The following is a 10,441-nucleotide window of genomic DNA, read 5'->3' as shown; positions in this document are numbered from 1 at the left end:
TTCTTTTCTTATCCAGCTGAAAGAAGGAAGAACACCACTTAACAATCATTTAGCTATTAAATATCGTGTGATATCTCATTTTTTCCAAGATCGCTTGCCAATATCAGAGTAGATTCATGGCTTTTGAAAAACCATCAAACACTCTAGTACTGAGGCTAATCTGAAGTGTCCAGAGGTAGAATGTGTCCAGGCAGACCACGAGAGACCTCTTATAAAATTTAATGCACCTCGAGGATGGAGTGTCTTCTCTGGTCTCTGGTTGAAATTCCACACTTTCCAAGAGCAATAATCTCCTTCCTTCCATGGCTGTTTCAGCCTTCATACTCTTGTGGGTAGAAACATTTCCCTTGGAATCTTCCACAAGTTTCATGGTCTTCCTGAATGTGTCCTAAGGTGATCATTGGGAATTAAGGTGCTCAGGAGGCCAAAAAGATTTGATGTATTTAAGCAGTGAACCCAAACCCAAAGGCATCTCTCTAGCTCTTGAAATTTTAGCTAAGTCACCTACTTCTGTATTGTAACAAGGTGCCAAGTATGAAGATGGTATTCCAGGTGAGGTCTCCCTGGGATCCCAAAGAGCAAACATGTTCCTTTTGTAGGGTATGAAATGGAGATTTTCCTACTGTTACTGAAAGCAAACCAAGCTTCTTTCCACCCAAATATCATGTTGCAAACTCCTGTGAAATTCACCCTCTGTCATATCCCTCTAGATCTTTTCTTGGCCTCACTAATTTCCAGGTTCTGAACTCCCATGGAATATCTGTGTTTCTCATTAATTTCCACAGATGTATTTCCCTTTTCTTTAAGTGGAATCTTGGCATCCCAAGGTTGGTCTAGATTTCTAACCTGCAGTCCTTATGTACATTTCTGCGGTCTTGGAGGACATTCTCCTTCGCCTCATTTCATCACTCTCAGGTAATGAAAGTGATCAAATGAGGCAGGGTGAATTTGAGCTCAGTCAGCAGCGCCTATCATTCTTTACTCACTGGCTTGATTTCCTACTCTTCATTGCAATCTTGAGTCACTTGTAGATGGACCAGCCTTACCCTGAAAGGTGACATCAGTAGCAAGCCATTGAAACACTAATGTTAATGGGCTCTGGTTTTGAATTCTGGCACACCAGAAAAACATATTTATTGAACACATTCAGTTCAACTATTTCATTCAGGTACCATGGGGTACAAGATTCTGCCAACCAGAGTTGAAAAGCAGACATTTCATTCCTTTCACAGCTTCAGCCTGGAAGAGAGTTTTTCCATCCCCTCATAAACCCATGAAACGTCCCACTTTGCAGGTCTACTCTAACCTCTCTTAGGACAAATTTGCTAAATGGAATTTCCTAAATGGTTTCATGAGCTGTTGAAGAGTTGCATGCAAAAAAGGTCCCATGGTCAAACAAGATGGGGGAAAGTTTCATACCATGTCTCCTCCTTGGAGAAGGTACATATACATAGCAAAGTTTCTAAGATAGGAAGTACAGAAAACACTCTTTTCTTTGTTCAATCCAAACTTATTTACAATGATTCACTTTACCTAAAATACATGGGACAAAGAGTATTATTAAATAAGAGTCTCTAAGCTTTCCTACTTGCCTGCTCACCAGTGAGGATTCTGAGTGTTCCTATTCCATTTCTTTCACTTTACCCTCCGCAGTTGTCTGATACACTTTTCTGGTCTTCTGTTATGTAAAGAAAAAAAAACCAGAATCTTCTTAGTCAAAGGTCAAAGGACAGAGCTTTATGGAAGATTGTATTTTATAAAGGTCACTGTGCCACTGTATTCTATCCCCATGCTCATCTTACACTATGACTTCCAATGAGAGATGAGATCTATGGTCCCTTCCTTTGAATCTGTACGCCCTCTGTTACTGCTATGACCAATCAAGCCTTACTGAAGTGATGTTATATTTCTCCTAAAGCTAGGGCATAAAAAACTACACAGTAGCCCTCACTTGGTTCTCTCTATCTCCTCTCTCTCTCTCTCCTCTCCTTTCATAGTTACCAGTCCCCACATTCTGAGAAAGCCCAGGCTGCATGTTAACGTTACATGTAGGTTTTGTGCCCAACAGAATTAAGCAGAGTCTCTGCTAACAGCTAGTTTCAACTGCCAAGCATGTAATGAGAAAACCTTTAGCTGATTCCAGTAGCCCTCTCTTGAGCTTTCCTGGTTAATGCTAAATGGAGTAGAGGCGAGCTATCTTCATGAAGCTCTGCCTCAATTATAAAATCATGAACAAAGTCAGAGTTGCCTTTGTTTTAAGACACAAAGATTTTTAGTAACTTGCTATGCAGTGATCGTAATTGGAGCCAGCTGGTAGAGTAGGGAGATGAGTCACATTGATTTATCAATAACTTAGTTTTAGGGATACATTTTGATGGTGGCAATTACCAGTCAATAATGAGAACAATTCTTTTTTAAAGTTGGAGGTGCTTACGGATATAACATGGAATGCTGGTTTCCTTCTCACGTATCAAGAAATGCTATTCAAACATTTATCATATTTCCTCTTGACACACTGTTTACTCAGTAGTTTCATTAATTCCAGAGGGGCTGTGGGCTGGACTTCCAAGATTTCACATGACTGACTCCCTTGTCTTTTCAGAATTAGCTGAACTATCCTCTCTCTTGTGCAAAGTTTTTGTATTTATCCCACATAACATTCACTAGTATATCTGAATTATTTAATTTACCCAATTACTTGTTTATTGGTTGTCTCTTTTCACTAGAATGAACTTTTCTTACTTTATTTATTCACCATTGTATTTTCAATACAGTGCCTGGCACAGGAGTTATTCAGAATGGATAAAAATGAAAGTAATCAGAAGCAGTCAGGAAATTGGCTGCTGCCTTGTACCTATACAGGTACAGAATCAGGGATCCTGTACTCTGTACCTTATCTACAATGTGGGTGTAATCAGTTGACCTCTAAATGCCCCGCTTACATGACCCCTCTGTGGTTCAAGCTCTTGAGAACCTCACATGGCCTGAGGTTCAACCCTAGCAAATCCTTAGACTATTTAAGCTGATTTTTCACCATAGAAATTGCATTCAATCATTTTAAGATCTAGGTTATAGTTTCATCTGATAAAACCATTTGTTTTTAGAACATTAGGTCCCAGCAGACACACCCCTGTTCTCAGTCTATCTGCTCCAGACATTGCCCAAACAGACGAACTGGGGTAAATATGACTAGGCTCTGTTTGCGGTACTTTGTAACCCCTTTCCAAACAAGAGCTTAGAGACACAACAATATTATAATTTACTGTCCACACTGAGACACTTTTGAAATGAAAATAGGGTTTTGATAATAATTACATCCAGAAAAACAGGGTTGAAACAGGACTGTCCCAGTCAAACTAGGGTGTTTGGTAATTCTTACTTTCTGAAGCCCAGAAATTGTCTAGGAATCAGAGATGTATTATCTTTAATTAATTTTTCAACATAGGTAAAAGGGAAGAATCACTAATATTTTGGTATCTACCATAACTTTATAAACCACAAGATTTTAATAATGTTATCTGTTTTCTTTATTTTCACAATGCCTTTTTTTTTTCTTTTGAGAGAGAGAGAGAGATCTTTGCTATAGGATACATGTGCTCATGAGAGAGACAGAGAAGCAGAAAGCAAGAAACACTCCCCCAGGGGGATGGCCATGCTGCAATCCTTTCTCCTCCACCCTCCACTCTCCTCTTGAGATTTTGGACATGCACGCACACACACACCCAGCATATGTTAGTTTGTCTGTTAACATTGTTGCTTTTTCCCCTTTATTTAAATTATTCTTGTTATGTTTTTAACATTCGATTGTTACACAAAATTTGGCTTGTAAAGAGAATTTACCCAACATGAAAGACATCTCAGACCAGTCCAGTTGAGAACACTATAAATGTTATCATAAATAGGTAATAAACGTTTCTGTGTCCCACAAATTTCTTGCCTTTCAATTTTTTCTCCCTGATTTCCTTTGCTATACTCTTCCCTTCTCCAACCCTCTTTCCACACTGTCTCCAGGGTCCATAACTATTTTCACTGCTTTTATGCCCTTCAGTTTTTCAGTCTCTATCATTGAGTGTGGACAATCAGAATATATTAAGTGGAGACTACAATACCTTTCTTTCATAGCCTGGCTTGCTTCACTCAGCAATAAATCTTCCATACTCGATCACTTTCTATCAAATGTCAGGGTCTTGTTGTTCTTTATAGCTGAATAGTATTCCATAGAGTATATGTGCCACACTTTTTCTTTTTTTTTTCTTTTTTTTTTTTTTTTTTTTTTTTTTTTGACATCCTACCAGGTCTTTTATACAGTTCAAAATACAAAGTGACACCAAGATAAGACAAGTGATGTTCCAGTGTGGGTACCATCTCCCTCCCCTGAATGCTGATCCAGTGACTCCCGAAGCCAAGTGTTGGTCATGGAGAAAGCTGCCATGGAGAACCACACTGATGGGGAAGGGGAAAGTTTCACTTCTTCACAATCTGAATGACCTCCTCATCCTCCAACGTATGGTCTTTACCCACTGTCTGATGATTGTGTTTCACAGACAGACCCCAGACCAGAGCGTATTTAAATTCTTTGATAAGATTTTTGTGAGTCTTCATGCAAAAGTCCTCCACTGTGATCCTGGAGTAAGGCAGCACCGCGGGGGATGTGTAATCTGGTAACTGGCCTTTGGGTTTAGTGTAAATCCTCACTAGTTTCAGATAGTCCCAGATCTTTTCCAACAGATCATCAAAATTCCAACGGTGATGGGCAGAGATGGGTACACAGTGAGGCACCTTATAGATGATATCAAATTCCTCAATGGAGATCTGGTCGATTTTATTTAACACATAGATACAAGGGATATAAACTCTGTTTCCTTCTACCACGTCAATGAGGTCATCAGCAGTGGCATCGCTACACAGAGTCACATCAGCATTATGAATTTTGTATTCAGCCAGAATGCTTTTCACAGTTTCATCATCTAGTTCACTTTGAGGACAAGTGGCAGTAAGATTAATGCCTCCTTTGTCCTTTGTAAAGCCAATGTTGGAGGGGTTGCTGTTCAAGCGAATGCCAAACCCTTCAAGCTCATTTTCAATTATCTTCCTATGTCCCAAGGGTTTCAGGACATCCAAAACAATCAGGATCAAGTTACAAGTTCGAGCCACTGCAATGACTTAACGGCCTCTACCTTTTCCATCCTTGGCACCTTCGATAATACCTGGGAGATCCAGGAGCTGGATCTTGGCACCTTTGTATCTGATGACACCAGGCACAGTGGTCAGAGTAGTTAACTCACAGGCTGCCACCTCGGAATACACCCCCGCCAGGTTACTGAGCAGTGTAGACTTTCCCACAGAAGGAAAACCTACAAATCTAATTCAAGCATCACCTGTCTTCACCACATCAAAACCTTCTCCTGGTCCACCACCACCACCACCTTCAGGAGTTATGAGTTCTTGGTGAAGTTTAGCAAGTCGTACCTTAAGAAGCCCTAGATGGTGTGCTGTGGCCTTGTTCTTTTGAGTCCGAGCCATCTCGGCTTTGATCTCTGTGATCTTTGCTAAAGTGCTGCTCATAGTGGCGAGTCCCCTAAGGGTGAAGTGGCCTCCACACTGAGTAGTCTCCCCTCACACACTCGCCAGCGGACTTGCCACAGCCACCCGGTGCTACTGCCTGCGCCACACTTTTTCAATCCATTCATCTGTTTGTGAACTTTTGAGTTTGTTCCATGTCCAAGCAATAGTGAAAAATACCACAATAAACATTTAAGTGCAAGCGCTTTTCCAACTGAGCATTCTCCTGCCCTTTGGGTAGATACCCAGGAATGAGATTGCTGGATCCTATAGTAGTTCTATTTAGATCTTTGAGGAATTTCCAGACCTGGCGTTAGTTTTAAGCTTCTGGATCTGGGACTCAAACCGCAGTCAACTTACATGGGAGTCCAGCAATATAACCATTAAGCCATCTACTGGTCCCCACAATGCTTTTTTGATGTAACTGTCAAGACAAGCTTATGTAGAATTTCCCTAGAAAGGGTTTAAATGAAGAGAAATTAATATGATGAGACTTTGCACAGAGATGTAAGTAGGATTTTCCCCCCACTCAACTTACATGGATATGCACACACACACACACACACACACAATACACACACACACAATACACACACACACACACACATTTATATATCCTTGTTTTTTTACAGTAGTTTTTTATCTACAGAAAAATTTAGCTGAAAGTGTAGAGTTCCAAAATATTTTCTCTATTTTGCACAGTTCCTCCTTTTACTAACATCTTGCATTGGTGCGGTACATTTATTACAACTAATAAACCAGTATTAATACATCATTACCAGCTAAAGTACATAGTTTACACAAGGGTTCCTTCCTTGTCTATGTGTTTTGACAGATTGATAGTCACTTGCATTCACTACTGTATTGACGGCACTGAAATTCCTCTGTGTTCCTCCCAATCTTTCTTCTCTCCTTCCTCTCAGCTTTGGGAACCACTGATCTTTCACCTGTGTCTATAGTCTTGCCCTTTAACTACATCATGTGACTATAATCAGAGTATGCAGTCTTTTTGAATTGTCTTCTTTCACTTACAATGTGCACTTAAGATTCTTCCATGTCTTTTCATGGCTTCTTAGTTCATTTCTTCTTACAGCTGGATAACATTTCATTGTGTGGATTATCACAGTTTGTTTATTCATTCACTTATTCAAGGACATCTTTCTTACTTCCAATTTTTGGTAATTATGCATAAAGCTGTTGTAAACATCTATGACCAGGTTTTTGTGAGGTGATAAGATTTCAAATCATTTCAGTGAGTACCAAGGAGTATGATTGTTGGATTATGTGATAAAATTATGTTTAATTTTATAAAACACTGCCAAACTTACAAGAAATAGACAGCAGGGCTACTGACTATAAGACTATTGTTCAGATTCAGAGAACGTACATTAGTTTCAATGATGTTTCAGCTGGAAATAATCTCTTTTGTTCAATAAAGTAAAGAATTTTCTTACAAATGTGAAAAAATAAAAACAAAACAATTGTTTGTGATTGTTGATATTTGACATACAGGGTCTTCCAGGACACAGGCAGAGCATGGAGGCTATTTCTTATCCTAGTTCAGATCCTCTCAGCCTCAGCACTATTGACTTTTGGGGCCAGATAGTTCTTTGCTTTGGTGCTGTCCTATGCTAACTGGAGGATGTTTAGTGCCATCCCTGGATTCTATCCAACATCTTCCTCCACAGTTGTGACTAAGAAAAATGTCTTCAGATATCACCAATTGCCCATGAGGTGCAAAAATCCCAACCCATTTACCCCCTCACTGTTAGGAACTACTTCCTTAGTCAAAGAAAGGCACTAGCTTTGACTTGTTGCCACTGTAACTTCCCAATAAACTCTATTACTTGAAGAAAACAAGATTTACAGATGGTATCCTAATTTTTTGTTACAAAATACCATCTTCCAGAAAGTTCTGTGGGAATTGTCTTTTCTGACCCAAATCATCTTCCCTACTTTTCTCCCCTTTCTACTCACGCTTATAAGATTCTTAGTTTTTACTTAGCTCTCCTTAGTAGACATGGTCTCAAGGGTGTGGCCAGTTGGTTAGATCATTGATACAACTATTATATAATTTCAAAAGACAGTTGGAGTAAAAGATTTGGGTGCTCTGGGATTTCTATGCTGTATATAGCAAAAGAAGGAAGAAAGAAAAGAAAGGAAAAAAGAAAGAAAGAAAGAGAGAGAAAGAAAGAAAGAAAGAAAGAAAGAAAGAAAGAAAGAAAGAAGAGAAAGAAAGAAAGAAAAGTAGAAAGACTAATTTGTATCTTTATCAGATCATAAAATGCTAATCCCTCATAATTTACTGTATTTATCTGGTGGTCCTTATTTATTCAGTATTGTTGTTTAGAATAAAACACTTTCTCTTTTCTCAGTCTTTATCTTCTTTCAAATGAGGAAGAACTTTTTAAAGTGCTTAACCTCCTTTTACATTAGAGACACTTTCACTTATTTATTTTATCCTGCCTCATTCCTAAAAAGGTTTGGAGGCAAAAGGAGAAATTGAATGGCACGGGTCAGTGAGAAAGAAACTGGAAACGACATTCCCCAATTCAACACTATTTTCTGAAACAATGTCAAGCCCTTACAAGGATGGGAAAATAACAAAGTCACATACCGGGGAAGTCAAGGATTCTCTCTTAGGGAATAAGTGTCCTCAAGCTACTGTCCTCCCAGTACATTTGTGAGCTTAGCAGTTTGGAATGTCAACAAGAAGAGTGATTAGGAGAAAAAGCCTGCAAGAGACTTCATGGACCACTCATTGATCAATGCGAGGAAAAGAGACAGAATTGGAAGCTATTTTGGTAAGGGCACACAGACATACCACTTAGAATTACCATACAAGAAAAGTTCATTTTCCCTAGATGTAAGACAAATTACAACCAAGACTCCTGAGCAAGCAAATCTTTTGAATATAATATCTTATGTTTACGAAGCTAAAAATCTGTTCAATACATGGTGAGATCCTGCATTATCTGTCTGTCAACATTTCTCACTGACCAATCTTCCATATGAACAGTCCAACCAGACAGATACAATTGGTCATTTTATTTACAATGCTCTTCAAGACCAAATCTGGACTTGGTTATTTTTTGGTGTTGACTCATAGAAGAAAAAAAGCAAGGGGTAAAGATAGAGAGAAAAGGAAGGAAGAAAGGAAAGAGAAGAGGGAGAGAAGGAAGGGGAAATACTGAAAGGTAGGGAGAGGAAGAAAAGAAAGAAAGGAGTGAAGAAACAGTATGTACGGGTCTAGTTGGAACAGTATGTACGGGTCTAGTATGTATGGGTCTAGTATGTATGGGTCTACTTGTACTGATATAGTATTTTGAAAGAAGAAGGGGAATTTTGGAACCTCAGGGAAGGTTTGGAGCTCTCCAGAGCTTGGATGTCATAGGGCACCCTTGTCACAAGGTGCCAGATACCTTCAGTTGCTAGTGTGTTTCAGAAAGGCCTAAAGAAGCAGACTTGTGAAATCCTAGGCACCATTCTACAGAGTCAGCAGTCACTTTGGCTGGGAGAACGGAGTCCTCAGACCAGCTTGTGTTGCTATGACTCCAGGACCCTGTGTAGAAACAGAGCTGAAAAGAGAGGCAAAACCCAGAACTGAGTGCCAGTCTGGCTAGTCCGCACAGCAATAGAGACACAATGTGCAAGGGACCAGCTGATGGCGTAGCAGTTACATCACTGGACTCCTATAGAGCCGACCGCAGTTGGAGTCCTGGACCCAGTGCCTTGAAAATCACACTGGGCATGTGTGTGTGTGTGTGTGTGTGTGTGTGTGTGTGTACCCAAGAACCTGGGAAGAAATGCAGGAAAAGAGATTGCGGCATGGCCAGTCCCCTTAGGGGGTGATTTTTCACTTCCCTCTCACTGTCTCTCTCTCTCTCTCTCTCCACTGAGTACATACACTCTAAAGCAAAAACCTCTAAGAATAAATAAATAAATAAATAAATAAATAAATAAATAAATAAAATAAAACAAAGCACAATGTGCAGTAGAAATACAATGTGAGCCATAAATATAATTTTAAGTTTATAGTAGCTGTATTAAAAAAGGAAAAAAGGACCAGTGAAAAGAATGCTAATAGTATATTTTATTTAGCTTGATATATCCAAAAATGCTACTATTCCATAAGTAATCAATATAAAAGTAATCAATGTGATAACATATTCTTTTTTCATATACTAAGTCTTGAACAATGGATATTTATTTGACATCACATGTCACTTACAACACATATGGCCGTTGGCTTCCATACTGAGATGTGCAAGTCTAGAGAAAACACATGCAAATCTTAATCTCATAATTACCTAACACGTCAGCAGTATATTGATGAAGTTATTCCATTTTCATGATTTGGAAACACCATGACAGGTACACACAGCAACAGTAGAAGACTTGGATACATTATCTGTGGCCAGCTAACTGGAAAGTCAACGGATTCCTCTTGCCTCATCTGTCAATTGAGACAACTGTGCTAGTTAATCTCAAGTGCACTTAAATTCCAGAACCTCTATGGTCTCTGGATTGTTAAAAGCACATGTTGTGGTTTTTAAAATAAGTTCACATTTTTGATACATGTCCTCAAAAAGGTGGAGCCTAATCCCCATCCTTTTGGTATGGATTAGACTTAGTGAAATGCTTCTTCTAGGAACTAGAATATGGCAAAAGTTATAAAATGTCATGCTGAGATTAGGCTATGAAAAATAATCCAGTTTTTCTTTTTCTTTTTTTTTCTTTCTCTCTGAAGCTCTGGAACAACTCAACTTGTGTACCCACGAACCTGGGAAGAAATGCAGGAAAAGAGATTGCGGCATGGCCAGTCCCCTTAGGGGGTGATTTTTCACTTCCCTCTCACTGTCTCTCTCTCTCTCTCTCT

The 10,441-nt window shown here is 39.2% G+C and overlaps 1 pseudogene; it reads right to left on the bottom strand.

Annotated features, from left to right (window-relative positions):
- Positions 1-4,463: 4,463 nt before the first annotated feature.
- LOC102468296 (developmentally-regulated GTP-binding protein 1 pseudogene) lies at positions 4,464-5,656 on the bottom strand (annotated as a pseudogene).
- Positions 5,657-10,441: the final 4,785 nt, after the last annotated feature.

The sequence above is a fragment of the Tupaia chinensis genome, unplaced genomic scaffold (genome assembly GCF_000334495.1).
Source record: "Tupaia chinensis unplaced genomic scaffold, TupChi_1.0 Scaffold143766_1, whole genome shotgun sequence".
NCBI classification, from domain to species: domain Eukaryota; kingdom Metazoa; phylum Chordata; class Mammalia; order Scandentia; family Tupaiidae; genus Tupaia; species Tupaia belangeri.
This window is presented reverse-complemented; position numbering and strand designations above follow the sequence as displayed.